The sequence below is a fragment of the Globicephala melas genome, chromosome 11 (assembly GCF_963455315.2).
Source record: "Globicephala melas chromosome 11, mGloMel1.2, whole genome shotgun sequence".
NCBI classification, from domain to species: domain Eukaryota; kingdom Metazoa; phylum Chordata; class Mammalia; order Artiodactyla; family Delphinidae; genus Globicephala; species Globicephala melas.
In genome coordinates, this window is record NC_083324.2 from 45,584,433 (window position 1) to 45,599,628 (window position 15,196).

The 15,196-nt window shown below is 43.4% G+C and overlaps 1 protein-coding gene across 1 annotated transcript in view; it reads left to right on the forward strand.

The window, feature by feature from the left end:
- ZNF662 (zinc finger protein 662) overlaps positions 1-15,196 on the forward strand; it is a 78,574-nt gene that overhangs the window by 8,667 nt on the left and 54,711 nt on the right. Inside the window, exons 5-6 of the mRNA XM_060307206.1 lie at positions 3,555-3,648; positions 11,039-11,143. The gene's annotated coding sequence lies outside the window, so the exon portion shown is untranslated. The remainder of the gene's footprint in view (positions 1-3,554; positions 3,649-11,038; positions 11,144-15,196) is intronic.

The window sequence follows — 15,196 nt, forward strand, 5'->3', positions numbered from 1 at the left end:
GAAAAGTACAAACATACTGATAACTCTGGAGTTTCTGACTGCTGAAGCCAAAGGCCATGTAGTAAGGAGAACTTGGTCTGGTGTAGTCCAGCTAGAGTACCTCTAATAAGCAGGAAACATTTTATTTTGTTACTACACAGACCCAGGAAATGGAAATGAGTGATGTGAACACGTGTTTTGAGGAAGTTGTTTATTACGCAAATATTACCGAGCACCTGCTTGTATGCAAAGCACTGTGCCAGGTGCTGTAAAGAAATGATAAGTCAGACCTGCTCCCTGCCTTCCTGGAACATTAATCTAGTGAAGATTAAAGAGACCAACCAAAAAAAATCAAGTGAACAAGATTATTAAAGATTGCTAAGTGCTCTGAAGGGAATGAACAAGGTACAGAAAGTGGGACCCTCTTTCTGTAGATGCTCACAGGAGGCCTATCCTAAGAGGTAACATTAAAGGTATGACTCAGAGGATGAGAAAGAGCCTCTTGTACCAAGAACAGGAAGAACCGCAGGCAGAGGGAACAGCTGTGCAGACTCCCTGATGTGTGAAGAGTTTGGCGCGTTCAAGAAAACTGGTTTTAGCAAGACGAACAGGGCATGTGTGGCACCAGCTGGGATTATACAGATCCATGGGCCAGATCATTCAATTCCACACTAAGTGAAAAGAAGTCATTGAAGAGTATTCAGTGGAGGAATGACGTGTTTGATTCTGATTATAAGATGATGATGAGCACTCTGGCTGCTAATAGAAAATGGGTTGTAAGGGGACAAAAGTGAAAGTAGAGATCATGTTGGAGACTGCTAGCCATCCAAGTTGGGGATGACGGTGGCCTGGAGAGGGTGGTGGTAATGGAAATGAAGAGAAGGTGGATTTAAGATATATTTTGGAAATAAAATCAGTGAGCTGCTGCCAGTGGATTAGATGCAAGGATAATGGACAGGGAGGAATCAGGGATAGCTTTCTGGCTTTTGACTTGAGCAGCTGAGTTAGACAGTGGTGCCATTTACTGGAATGAATAAGACTGGAATGGGAATAGGTTTGGAGATGGAAAAGTCTAGAACTCTACTTTGGATTAACATTTGCGATAAGTGTGAGATGTACAATTAGAAATTTCAAGTAGGTGGTTTTATATATGGGCTGGACCTCTGGGTTAGTGATACCTGGAGCTGTACATTTGAGAGTGGTCAAACGAACAGAAGGTATTTAAAGCCATGGGAAGAAATGAATGTAATCTAGAGCTGCACTATCCAATACGGTAGCCACTAGCCACGTGTGGGTATTAAAATTAAATTTAAAGTGTATGTCCTTAGCCACACTGGCCAGATTCCAAGCACACAGTAACTATATGTGGTAGTTGGCTACCTTATTGGATGGTGTAGGCGTAGAACATTTTCATTGATGCAGAAGGGTCTATTGGACCGTACTGCCCCCAGAGACAGTACAGGCAAATACAAGGGCCCAGGATGAAGTCTTCTGGAACACCAACTCTACTTAGGGAATTGGACAGGGGGACACACCAAGAAGAAATGCTAAGAAAGAGCATCAGTGAGAGATTGGCAACACTACACTACCAGTGGCAACGTTATGCAGGCAGCAGTTGAAATAGGGTTGACTTTCCAATTGGGAATGTAAGGAGGTGATCATTAAAATCCTAAATATTCAAAAGCTTCCAGAGTGAAGGTGACATATACGTTAGATGAGTTCAGTATTTTAAAATGGGAGAGAGAGAGAGAATGAATAAGAATAAGAACCCATGGAAATGGAACTATGAAAGAGAAGAAACAGTTTAGACTTACAGAAGAGGATCATGGAAGTTGATCAACCCTAGGAATCCTCTTTCAAAGATGGAAATGTTTGTAGGCAGAGTGGTGGAATGGCAAGACAAATTTTAGAAGTATCACAATGAGAGAATTAGCAAAACATGGCAAAAGATAGGTGGTCTAGGAGGATTAAGAAATAGCACGTGGAAATGGATGTCCAGTAAGAGTCTCTAGCAGATATGAAAATATCCTGGGCATTCCACATGATCTGACTTAAAACACTGGTGATGTGGCAAACCCAAAATTCACATAGGTAGGGTAGGGGAATCTGGAAGATACCTCAAAGAGATTGGAAATTATCCACTGGAGAATCTGGAACTGAGAGTATATTTTCATCAAATTTGGAAGGTATGTTACGGTATGACAAACATTAGTCCGGTGGGATTCACGAAGTTAAGGTTAGGGCATGAAAGGTACCTATTTAGACACTTAACCTCCAAGCAACTGAGATGAAATACAAATGAGGAGCTTGTGTGACCACTAAGAGAAAATATGATATTAAGGTGCTATACAAGGAAACAGTGCTTTCAAATATAAGCCAGGATCAGTATAATTAATTTGCAAATGACAGAAAACCCAAATCTAACTAATAAAAGTTGTTTATAGGCTCACATAACTGAAAAGTTCAGAGGTAGGACAATGTTCCAATACCTATTGAGAGGGACAGAGTTCAGACCTAGAGAAGATTCTCTGATGTTGAAAGACAATTCCTCTGCCCAGTGATTGAGATGTAAATTACTTTATAGAGTGGAAAATTGCTTCCTTACTTCAGCAGAAAGAGAAAACAAAAAGAACTGGCTTTAACCATTTTTTTTCTCCGAAAGAAGGACTATATTTGTCTGGTGGAAGTGATATAGATATTGGAGTTAAGCAACTGAATTGTTCAGCCTCTACCCCCATTTCCAGCATACGTAGTCCAGGCTAAAGTGTGCTTAGCATGAATGCAGCTGGAAACCCGATGTCTTCTGATTTCCACTGTATTGTACCCCCTAAAGTCGATAAAAACTTATTCATTGTCAAGTATATAACATAAACTTTATTCTGTTGATAATATCAAGAGAAATGGGAAAGAACTGATGTGAAAGAAGAAGCCAAACAGTACATTTGTCTGGCAGACAATCAGCTGGTGTCTTGGGTTGTGTCTCACACTACAGATTTCTGTTCCCACAAGAGCACCCGGTAGAAAACTCGACGTAGGCTTTTCACTCTGACCCCTTCTCTTTGAGAAAATATTAACTCTCAGTGCAAGGGATCTAACTACCAGGCCCCAAATTTATTTTATTATTTTCCTAGGAGGCTCAAAGGGTAATTCAGGCCAATGGGGCTAAGCTCCCTTACTATTTCTGCCTTGCGGGTGGCAGATCAGATTCCCTGATGTTCCTTTGAAAAATACAAGCCTGGGTGAAGAGGAAACAAGAAAAAGAGGGGAGTGATATATGCTGGAAACTGGTGGCAAATAAGATTCAAAACAAAAAGAACCCCCAGGATATATAAAGCGAAAGTATTCTGAAAAGGTGACAGATACACCTGAGGGAAGCCGCACATGGTGATGTTAATACGGAAACTGAAAATCAACTCGGCGCAAACATAAGAGGTGGGCATGGTCCATCCAGAGAGCCTCGATGCCGGCTCCACCTGCAGGTGGGGCTGGAGGCTGTGGCCCTGCAGAGTGGGAGTTGTTCTGAAAGACTAGTTCTGGTTCAGCTACTCTCTGTTTCTCTTCTGTCTGTCCACTAGCTCCTCAGCCCGTAGCAACTGACCTCTGCTCCCACCAAACTCCTTGAACTGAGGTTACTACCAGCGCCTGGCTTCCCGGGCTTCATCATCTGCAGTATGTATCCCTGTTGATAATTTACACCCCTTGCAAATGTCCTCTTGGCTCTCGGGTCACCACTTTCTCCTGACGTTCCTGATTTGTTAGTTCCTGCCTTCTTTGAGGCATTTCTCCTCCATTTCTGTCCACCCTCTAAAGATAAGTAGTCACCCAGGGATCCAATCTTGTCCCTCTTCTAACTCTATACAGTGTCACCAGGTGACAGGATTATTTACCCATTTGGATTAAACTATATCTGGGGGACTTCCCTGGAGGTCCAGTGGTTAGGACTCCTTGCTGTCACTGCCGAGGGCCTGGGTTCAATCCCTGGTCAGGGAACTAAGATCCCACAAGCTGCGTGGTATGGCCAAAAATAAATAAATAAAAATAAATTACATCTGGGAGCCACATGTACAAAAATGAACTTCTTATCCTTACCCACAGGTACACACTAACCCCTGTTTTCTCCGCCACCTGCCCACTTGTTCAGCCCAGGAACCTCATGGAAATCTTCAGTTCCTCTCTATCCTGCACCCTTATAAATAGACTACGTTTTAATGATTCCGTTTCACAGATGCAGCAGGTGGGCCATTTCCTTTCCACATCCTCTGCTCTATTTTCCATAGTTACCACGTCAGAGTTTTGTGATAGCTGTTGTCTTTTCAATCCTCTCTCATTCTTAGATCAAGAAAATTTCCTTAAAATGAAAATCAAATCGTATCACCCTCTTTCTGGAATTCCTTTAATGATTCTCTCTTGTCTATAAAACAAAACCCAAGTTCCCTAGGTGAGTATTCAAAACTCTGTCAGTGACTGGTTATAATCTATGATTTTATGCTCTCTCTCCTCAATCTCCCACTTAAGTCTCAACGGCACCCATACTTCTCTGCTTCTCATTCTCAACCACATCTTGCTCTTTCAAGGAATGTGTGAATATATCAGTAAAGTCAGTGGTTCTCAACTGGCAGTGATTTTGCGCCTTTCTCCTAGAAGACGTTTGGCAATGTTTAGACACATTTTTTGTTGTCACAATTGGGGATAGGGCTGCTACTGACATCTAGTGGGCATCTAGAGGCCAGGGATGCAACTAAATATACTACAATGCACAGGGAGGTCTCCCACGACAAAGAATTATCTGGCCCCAAATGCCATTAGTGCTGCTGTTAAGAAAATCTTGTATAGGGCAACCACATGTGGAAGTCTGTTGATCATATCTACTGTATCAGACAAATAGGTACAAAGAGAAATAGAACATCCATGTCCAAAGAGTCCCTATTTACTCTATTTGCAAGAAATCACTACTTGTGTTAATATTGGATAGAAGCTCTGTGAAATGAGCTTTACGTGTGAGAATTTGTGTTGTGTTTTCTTTTGTGTCCTTCAATTCATGCTTTTAACTACTCTTTGTCCTTAATAGTCTTTCTACCCACAAAGATGTGTTGTCTAGCATCATCTGACAACTTTTCCCATGACCCACGTGCCTTGCTTCCCTCACCTTCCTGGAAGTCTTTTTTTTTTTTTTTTAATTTTTATTTCAATCTTTTTATTTATTTGGCTGTGCCAGGTCTTAGTTGCGGCACGGGGGATCTTTAGTTGCGGCATGTGGGATCTTTTAGTTGCAGCATGTGGGATCTAGTTCCCTGACCAGGGATCGAACCTGGGCCCCCTGCAGTGAGAGTGCGGAGTCTTAGCCACTGGACCACCAGGGAAGTCCCCCTGGACGTCTTTAGAATCAGAATACCATGAACTTGGCGAAACTGCAGACCTGAAATTGGGTTGTGAGATTTTTGTCTTGCTGTTCATGCATGATGTATGAGCAGAGGGAGGAGAACTGGGTGTGACAATAGCAATCATTTTGTCTCAAAACAAACCAGTTAAAGTGTAAAGATCCACGAGCACATATAGTTTTATGCAGTTGGGAATCTGTGGTCTAACCAGTGGCAGCTGTTGTGTTGCAGGCCTTGTCTTTAATGAGTGTACCTCGCAGAATCAATCCACAGCAGGATCCCTGTTTTCCAGTGATGAACTAAGTAGCTGACACAGAGTGGGATTTGGAAGTAGGTTACTATTATAATACTGTAATATTTGGGACATGCCTTATAACTTGGGATGTAATTTTAACATGACTACCATTCTTTTTTTTTTCCAACTTACCTTCTCCCCACCCTTGCCAGAGCGATAAAATTAATGAAGAATCTTAAAATCCATTGATATGTCTTAGGAAAAAAATAGTAGTAGGGAGTCATCAAAATTTATTGTTAAACCATCTGTAAGTCTTGTTTCAGTTTTGTTCCTTTGACTCATTGACTTTATTGCTGAAAAGGACATTTGAAGTTGTCTAGTCCAACTATCTTATTTCTATACAGGAAAAAAATAGAGATTGAGAGTTAAGGACTTTTTCAAGGTCTTCCAGTGTTTGCCTGCATTTTTTTTTTTTTTTGAGGAGTGATAGCATCTTTATTATTGCTGTTAATGGAACAAAAGGTACCTAATCACACCAGCTTCTCTTTTCAAAGAAAACTACAAATATCTTAATAACATCACATATCAAGGAGTCGTTACTTTTGCTGCCTTCTATTAAAAGCAGTTACATGCTAGGAAACAACATATTGCTCACACATTGCCAGGAGCATGGAGGGAACTGAATAGACCGAATAGCATCAGTCTATTCTTATCACATGAAGCCAGACACAGTCAACTCTCAGTAAGCCATTCGCACGGAGGGAACACTGATAATTCACAATAGTTATATCTGCCATTTGCATGCATCACATAGTTTGTCTAGGCTCCTATAAAATTAATTTAAATTAAAAATATGATCCTTAAGCCAGTGTCAACACATGACAAGGAGCATGAGGTAATGGTGCCGGGGAGGCAGGGAAACAGCAGACTAGTATTAGTACTGGGCCACTGGCTAAACTAAAGGCACACCACACATACGTGGAGAACTTAGCCAAGAGTGGCTAGGAACTTCAATATATTGTCACTCTTTCTAGATTGGTTTTATATTGGGAGCTATGTTTTTCAACACACCGTATGTACATTTTGTTTGTTTGTTTAGTGGGCAAATTGATTCATTCAGTTCTGTCACTTTATGAGTATAATTTTACTGGGTCGTATTAATAGAAATACATTAATACTCTACATAAGCTAGGTAGCATTGAGTACACAAGAATAAAGTACTTAAAAGGGCAAGATCACATCAATAGCCTTTCCTTGTCCTGTGGGACAGATAAGGGGATCTTGAATTGAGGTTTTTGATAATAGAGCTTTAATCGGCACAGTCATACTACGGAGAGATGCAGTGGTGTTGAAAAGCACAGGCTATGGATTCAGTCTCGCTCTAATGATGCCTGCATCTTTAATAAACATTTTCCTATCTCTGGTGTGTAGTCTCTAGGGAACTCTGTTTACAGTTTGGGGGCTCCACATTTCTTCTTGGCTTCTAAATCCTGTATCCATTATCTCCCCCAACTTCCTCTCCTGGATGCTTTCCTGTGATCCTGTGATTATGAATCTGGGTTCTTGGAACGTCCAGTTTTCTCAGGCTCCTTACTGGAATGATCTCTGCGTTGTCTCAGCATTCTGAGATGTGCCTGTTATCTTCCTCTTGTGAGCAGAGAATCATGCTGCCAGTACAAACAATGTTAAATGTGAAAACAGAACCTGGGGGAGAGGTTCTTTATGGGAGTTGCGATCAGTCCATCTTGCTGATGTATCATTCTCTGCCTTAAGCTACTGAGAATCATACTTTTCTCCATAAGAAGAATTGAAGAAGCTAGATGATGACAGGTTGTGTCCCTTAAAACCAAGCCTCAGGTGAGCTTTGTTCCCTTTGACCTCTGTTCACTTGAGTTTTGAGGTAAGCCAGTGCAGGTACTTCATGGAAACTGTGTCCGAGGTAAAGATGCATCCATCTGTATTCACCAAAAGGAGCCTCTGAGAGGTTTCAGGTAAGACAAGATAGGTACAGAGAAGAAGTACACCTGGCCTGAGAGGACAGGATGAAGCCTGGAACCCGAGTGGTGGCAGCAAGAATTACCCTTAGGACATGGGTGTACATGAGGACAGGCATAAACTAGTCATATGGAAACTCATTCGCTTATTCTCTTATTAACCAACATTTGAATATATTGGCGTAACGCCAAAAATGTGGGATATTCTAACCAACATTTAGAAATGTTGTAATTGATGATTTGGCGTCCATTGATCATAGGGTCAAACTAACAGCCGAAGTTGATTATATTTCCCCTTTGGATGTGCAAAAATCCTATTACAAACCTTCCAACCACAGACCCCAACATCTGTGTTTTGCTTCCTACCCAGCAGGAGGACATGCCCACCTAACAACTTCCCACCGCTCTAGTAATAGAGGCTTTTGCCTGTGCTTTCTGCCCCCTCCTCTGCCTCCTGACTGACCCCATGGTGCTTCCCATGGGCCCCCTGCATGGTGTGGCATGCCCCCTCTTTTCAGGAACTGTAAGTACTTCTTCTTTCCAAGGCAGTTGTCTTCTTGTCTGTGACCTTACCATACATGATTTCTAAAACTCCTGGGTGTGTGTTAAACACGGATGAACCCCACAATGTATAAATTTTTATGGCAAGTAATGGTAAATGCTATGAAGGATAATAAAGCAGGGAAGGGGTATAGAAAGGGATAGATAGAGTGATCAGGGACAGACTCTGATGAGGGGACATGTGAACAAGAGACCAAAGTAGGGAGCGAGATGTGCTGATATTTAGGGGCAGCGTTTCAGGCAGAGGGAATAGCAACTGCTGGGGCCGAGGAGGAGGGAACATGCTTGGACCGTGTCCATAGGGAGGTGGTGAGGCTTCGGTGCTTAGGCGCGGGATGGGTTCAGCATATGGCAGGTGGACTGAATTGTGTCCCCCCCCAACTTTATATGTTAAAGCCCTAACCTCCAGTACCTCAGCATGTGACTGTATTTGGAGACAGGATCTTCAAAGACATAATTAAGTTAAAATGAGGCTGTTATAGGGTGGTCGCTAATCCAGTCAGACTGGTGTCCATATGAGAAGAGGAGATTAGGACACAGACCCCAGGGGTGCACATGCATAGGGAGGTGACCGTGTGAAGTGGCAGCAAGAGGTTGGCCATCTGCAAGCCAAGGAGAGAGGCCTCAGAGGATACCAGCCAGCTGGCACCTTGATCTTGGACTTCCAGCCTCTATACCATAAGAAAATTAATTTCTGTTAAGCCATCCAGTCTGTGAAATTTTGTCATGGCCTAGGGCTAAATCATGATGGCCAAATGTTACCTTGCAGTTATGGTTAGTTAGTCAGTGTGGGTGGAAGTTTGATCTGTGTTCTCCTGGCCCAGTGTGGTTTTCTCTAATCTTTTATATTGCTTATGTTTTCAGGTAATTTGCAAGCTTCGTGATAGCATTCCTCACATACCCCTAAGTTGGAATATCTAAGTTATTTGATTTAATTTTTTGTTTGACATTTAATTGATGAAGAGGAGTCTCACCAGCCCACCCAACCCAATATCCTTTTCACTTTTCATTCTTTTTTGGTCTTCTGAGGCCATTCCCATGATCAGATTTCCATTTTCAACAATGTTACTCTCTTGGACCAACCATAATTATCCCGTCTTCTTTTGCATCTTTGGCCGTGAGACCAGATGTAGCCCCTTTCCCTTTTGGGTCCCAGGGCTTTTCCTTGTCTTTCTTCATTCCCTATGCTCTGTGAAACCAATTTGCAAACATACAAAAGCTGTGCATTTACAGCATACCGTCGTATCTTTGATGATCTAGTTCCCTCTCTAACATTTGCATTTATTATTTTTTCTCAGGTTGTGAAATCAGGGCTGAATTTGTGCTTTTAGGCCTCAAAATAAGACATTTCTGAGAAAAGTGAATCCCGTGGCTTGGCCTCAGAGGAACATTAAGAGACCTTCTCCAGGGACCTGGTTTTCAAGTTACCTGTGAATCAGAGAGCAAGATAGAGAGGCCTTCAGGAAGTCTCATAAGGGATGGAATGAAGAAAAATAAGAGAGATTCAGCAAAGGAGAGAGTAAATAATGAGAAAATTCCTATAAAAAATAGGAGTGGCTGCGCCCATGAGCCATGGCCGCTGGGCCTGCGCATCCGGAGCCTGTGCTCCGCAACGGAAGAGGCCACAGCAGTGAGAGGCCCGCGTGCTGCAAAAAAAAAAAATAAAGAAAAATAGATGTCATGCACATAGATCAGAAAAAAATGTTGGGGTCAGTTCACACATCTGCAATTTCCAGGTGTGTAAAGAGTGTGGCAAAGCCTTTAACTTCAACTCAGCACCAGCAAGTCAGCACTGGAGAGAAACCTTTTATTTTTTTACCTGTATGCGGGCCTCTCACTGTTGTGGCCTCTCCCGTTGCGGAGCACAGGCTCTGGACGCGCAGGCTCAGCAGCCATGGCTCACGGGCCCAGCCGCTCCACGGCATGTGGGATCTTCCCAGACCGGGGCACAAACCCGTGTCCCCTGCATCGGCAGGCTGACTCTCAACCACTGCGCCACCACGGAAGCCCGAGAGAAACTTTTTAGATGCAAGGACTACAGCAAGGCCTTCAAGCAAAAAGTCAGCTTAAATCAATATCAATGGATCCAAAAGAAAAAAAGAAAAGGAAGGAAAAAAGAAAAAGAAAACCCCAAGATCAATGGATCCACCCTTGGGTGAAGCCCTACAAATGCAGAGTGTGGGAAAGGCTTCAACAAGAGTTCAGGATTGAAGCAGCACTGAAGGCTTCATGTTAGAAAAAAACCCTGTGAATGTGAGAAATGTGGGAAAGTCTTCATTCAGAACTCAAATTTTATTCGTCATTGGAGAATTCATCCTGGAGAGAAACTTTTAAATGTAATCTTGTTCTGTGTGTCCCCCTAGTGCAGGTTAGCAGGCCCTCCCCTTCTTGGCCTGATTATCCCAATCCAGCTGTACCTCCTGCCCTCCCCAGACTCTGCTCCAGCCAGTCCTCTCTACTCACTGCAGCACACACTGTTTCAGTTTCTTCCTCTGAGCTTGTGCTTTTTCTGCTCCCCCAGATGCCCTCTCGCCATCTCTTCCCCTTTCTTTGATCCTATCTAGCCTTAAGATTTTTTGAAGCTTAGCACTTTGACCCTGCCTTTCTTACTACAGCCTCTTTTGTCTGTTTTCTTAAAGGCAACCTGACTACTTTTTAAAATTTTTGGCCATGCCATGCGGCATGTGGAATCTTAGTTCCCCGACCAGGGATCGAACCCACGCCCCCTGCATTGGAAGGGCAGAGTCTTAACCACTGGACTGCCGGGGAATTCCCAAGACAGACATTCTATTTACAATGAATTTATATGCTGGTTGTTTTGTTATTGTTGTTTTGTATTTTTATTTTTTGTTTTCCCTCCAGTTGACTCAATGTTATTTCCAACTCTGCAGTGGTGAGCTTCTCCATAGCAGGATTGGTCAGGAAGGTGGACTGTCCCCAAAGGAGTTGAATATAAGGAATGACCTTGAGAGTGTCTGTCTTTCCTTAGATTTTAGGTAAGTTGTTTGCCCTGAGACTTAACTCTCTGATGTGTTCAAGGAAAAATTTCAGATTATCTGGCTTTTTTTTTTTTTGGTTGTGCCATGCAGCATGTGGGATTTTAGGTCCCTGACCAGGGACTGAACCCGCGCCTCCTGCAGTCTTAATCTCTGGACTGCCAGGGAGGTCCCAGTTTGGCTATTTTTTGTTGTAAGGGTGGAGCCATATTCTTCAGGTTTTTAAAATTATTTATTTATTTTTGGCTGTGTTGGGTCTTCATTGCTGTGCGCAGGCTTTCTCTAGTTGCGGCGAGTGGGGTCTACTCTTCGTCGCGGTGCACTGGCTTCTCATTGCGGTGGCTTCTCTTGTTGTGGAGCACGGGCTCTAGGCACACAGGCGTCAGTAGTTGTGGCACGCAGGCTCAGTAGTTGTGGCGCACGGGCTTAGTTGCTCCGTGGCATGTGGGATCTTCCCGGACCAGGCTCAAACCCATGTCCTCTGCATTGGTAGGCGGATTCTTAACCACTGCATCACCAGGGAATTCCCTTCTTCAGTTTTTCTACATCTTGAGAAGAGGTGGATTTTTGGATTTTTAAAATTTTCAAAGTGAACCACACTTAAAACAAAACACTGAACAACAATTTGTAGATATTCATTAGCAAGCAATGCAATGTGATGATTTTTGAGAGAGATGAGACACATAACATGAACTTAACATTCCCCAGACCTTCTCCTTGGGAATATTTGCTAAGCTGTGGCCCAGAGAGTTACAGCCTTTCTCAGTGTGTGGAGGAGATAGAGATCAGACCTGCTATATGTTTTTCTTATTTTAATGTATTGTATAAATATGGAGAAATGTGTTGAAAAAGCACCAAGTAGTTGACAAAGGGGAGGAGTGTGTGACATTACCAGTGGCTGAATCTAGAGCCATTTCCAGGTCTATCCTTTGTGGTTGTGATCATCGTGCAAAGAGGAACTGGCCTAAGGGACAGATGGGAGTTGAAATCCTGCCCTTGTTCCATTTGCCATGTCACGCACCTATGGGATTGTATCTTTTTAGGGGCTACTGTTTCCTAATAGGTACTGATGTGCCTTATGGGCTATTCTGGCCTTTCCCAGCATTTTTCTCTGTTGCTGTCTAGAGTATAGGAAAGCTAGATATTCACATTTCCAGTCTATCTTGCATTCTATTGTGCAGTGGACATGGTAATGACTGTTACTCGTCACCTAGTCTCCATTCTCTCCTGCTTCCATAGAAATTGCTAAAATTTCCAGTTTTTTCAGCAGGTGTATTTGGCCATGTGAACAACCTCTGGCCATTGTGAAATGGTACGTGCAACTCTCTGGCCATGCACTTAAATCCATGCCCAGCACCACCATTAGACCAAGGAAAACAGGGTCCCACCCCAGGGCATGTGCCCAGGGTGTTCAGGGGGTCCTGCACTTAGGAGGTCCTTCCTCTACATTTTTTTTTATTGGTTTATTTTTATCCTTTTATTTATTTATTTATTTTGGCTGCACCGGGTCTTAGTTGCGGCATGTGGACTTCTTAGTTGAGGCATGTGAACTCCTAGTTGCGACATGTGAACTCTTAGTTGCGGCATGCAAACTCTTAGTTGCGACATGCATGTGGGATCTAGTTCCCTGACCAGGGATCGAACCTGGGCCCCTCCATTGGGAGCGTGGAGTCTTACCCACTGGACCATCAGGGAAGTCCCCCCTTCCTCTACATTTTTAAAGTCATCTACTGTTGCCTGGGTGTGGCTAGGTCAAATAGGACTGTCAGATGGGGTGCTCCGAGAGTAGATTGTGATCTCTATGGGCCCTGTGCTCTGTTTGTCCCATTTGGGGTGCTCTCTGAGCATTTACTCCGTGTGTGGGCTGACCAGGTGTCCTAAAGAGCTCCAGAATGCACACCTGTAGGGTTGTGCCAGGGCCCTATGGCTGGACCTCATTTCTAGGAGGGCGGCCAGCGTGCGTTTTTCCCACAGGATCACATGACACTGGGCCATCAGAATGATGCTGACTGATTCAGGGTAGCTCATTCATCTTAGGCACAGGTTTGAATGCAAGGCTCTGGGCTACTGTGGGTCTGCTGTCAACCCTTGGGGTGGGCTGCATGTGTGGGCCCCTGTGTCAGCTCTTGCTCTTCTGTGTTCCTACTGCAGTGCTGCTTATGGGCTACAATACCCGACGACAAGAGAGGTGGCAGCAAATATCCTTTATCTTGTGCATTCCCCACTCTTGGCCATGAGGGTGGTCACTCTTCCCCGCACAACATGTCAGGCAGTTCTCTGGGGGTGGCCACACCTCTCTCCTCTGAGGGCTTTCTGATAGATGTCCTCTCTTACCCCCCACTGTTGCAGTGACGGCATGCTATCCTGGGTCAGTCTTAAGCTGCGCTGGAAGGGGACATTTATTTCTTGGGTGAATTGAACTGCTCTTCTTACTCTTCGCATGGGCCCATTGCTTATCCTCCCCGTTGGTGGTGGTGGTATGGAAGGGAGAAGGATAACCGACATTGAAAGACATCACATTCCAGGAACGCAAAGATTATAGCAGTTGCTATGGTCTCAATGTTTGTGTCCCCTTCAAAATTCATACGTTGAAATCCTAATCCTGATGTGATGGTATTAGGAGGCAGGGCTTTTGGTAGGTGCTCTCATGAATGGGATTAGCGTTCTTACAAAAGAGATCGCACAGAGCTCCTTAGCTCCCTTCCATGTGAGGGCACCGCAAGAAGGCCCTGTCTATGAACCAGGAAGAGGGCCCTCACCAGAAGTCGAACATGCTGGTGCCTTGATGTTGAACCTCCCAGCACCCAGAACTGTAAGAAATAAACTTCTGTTCTTTATAAGCTCGCCAGGCTATAGTGTTTTGTCTAGCAGCCTGAATGGACTAAGACAGCAGTTTAAGAGCAGTTGTGGTTGTAAAATATGTGATTCAGTGATTAGACTATAACATTCCAGATGGTAAATTTAACATGACCAGGAAACCTATTACAGTTAATATTTTCCTGAATATTCTGCATAAGACTTGTATTTGCACTTATTGTAATAACCTTTGAGGATGTCATTGGAAGCCAATATTCATGGGTGGCATGATGATTCAATGCCGTTAGTAATGATCTAACCAGCATTCAATAAATGGTATTAAAGAACTGAAGAGGCAAGAATATCTATATTGTTTCAATTCTGTGGTGCGTTCAAGGATTTGAGGGATGATCAAGAAAAGACAAGACCTGAAACATATAATATTGTACATCAACTATACCTCAATCCAAAAAAATTTTTTAAAGAAAAAGAAAAAGATAAGACCACTAGATGGCACTGTTGTACAACAAACTACATTGGGCGGCCTCTGTACAGATCGCAGGACAGGGGAAGTCCCTTACTGAAGGGATAACCCAGCAGGGGAAGAAGGTGAGGGAATCCTGGGGAGGGGGTGGGGTGGAGAGGCGAATTGGAAAGGAGGCTTACTTGTCTAGGCAGTGTTGCTCAACAGCAAGGTGGGAGTCTCTGCCCTTCAGAGAGCGTTGAAGGGCAGCAGCAGTTTGGGGTCTTTTACGGCCACAGAGTTTGTCTTATCCATGGCTGGCCGATGTTAGGTGCAGTTTCACGAATTATGCAAAGCAGGCAGGCTCTAAATGGCTAAAATTATGCTAATGTGGGTTATGTTTAAAGCAATTGGATGAGTAAGAATTTGTAAAATGTGTAAAAAAATATTGTACCCTTAAAGCTTGTAAATATTGTACCCTTCAAGCTTGATATAAATTTCCTATGTTTATAGGTTATTACACAATTACAACTGAACATTCAAATTCGATAATATTCAAATTGCATTAATTTAATATTAGGAACAGTGATGTTTTGCTAAAACTAGATTGCTGTTCTGAGTATTATGCTATAGGGTTTTTTGTTTGTTTGGCCTCACTGCACAGCTAGTGGGCTCTTAGTTCCCCAACCAGGGATCAGACCCAGGCCCTCAGCAGTGAAAGCTCACAGTCCTAACTACTGGACCACCAGGGAATTCCCTGGCATAGGTTGTTTTGATTTTGCCTTGGCAAACCT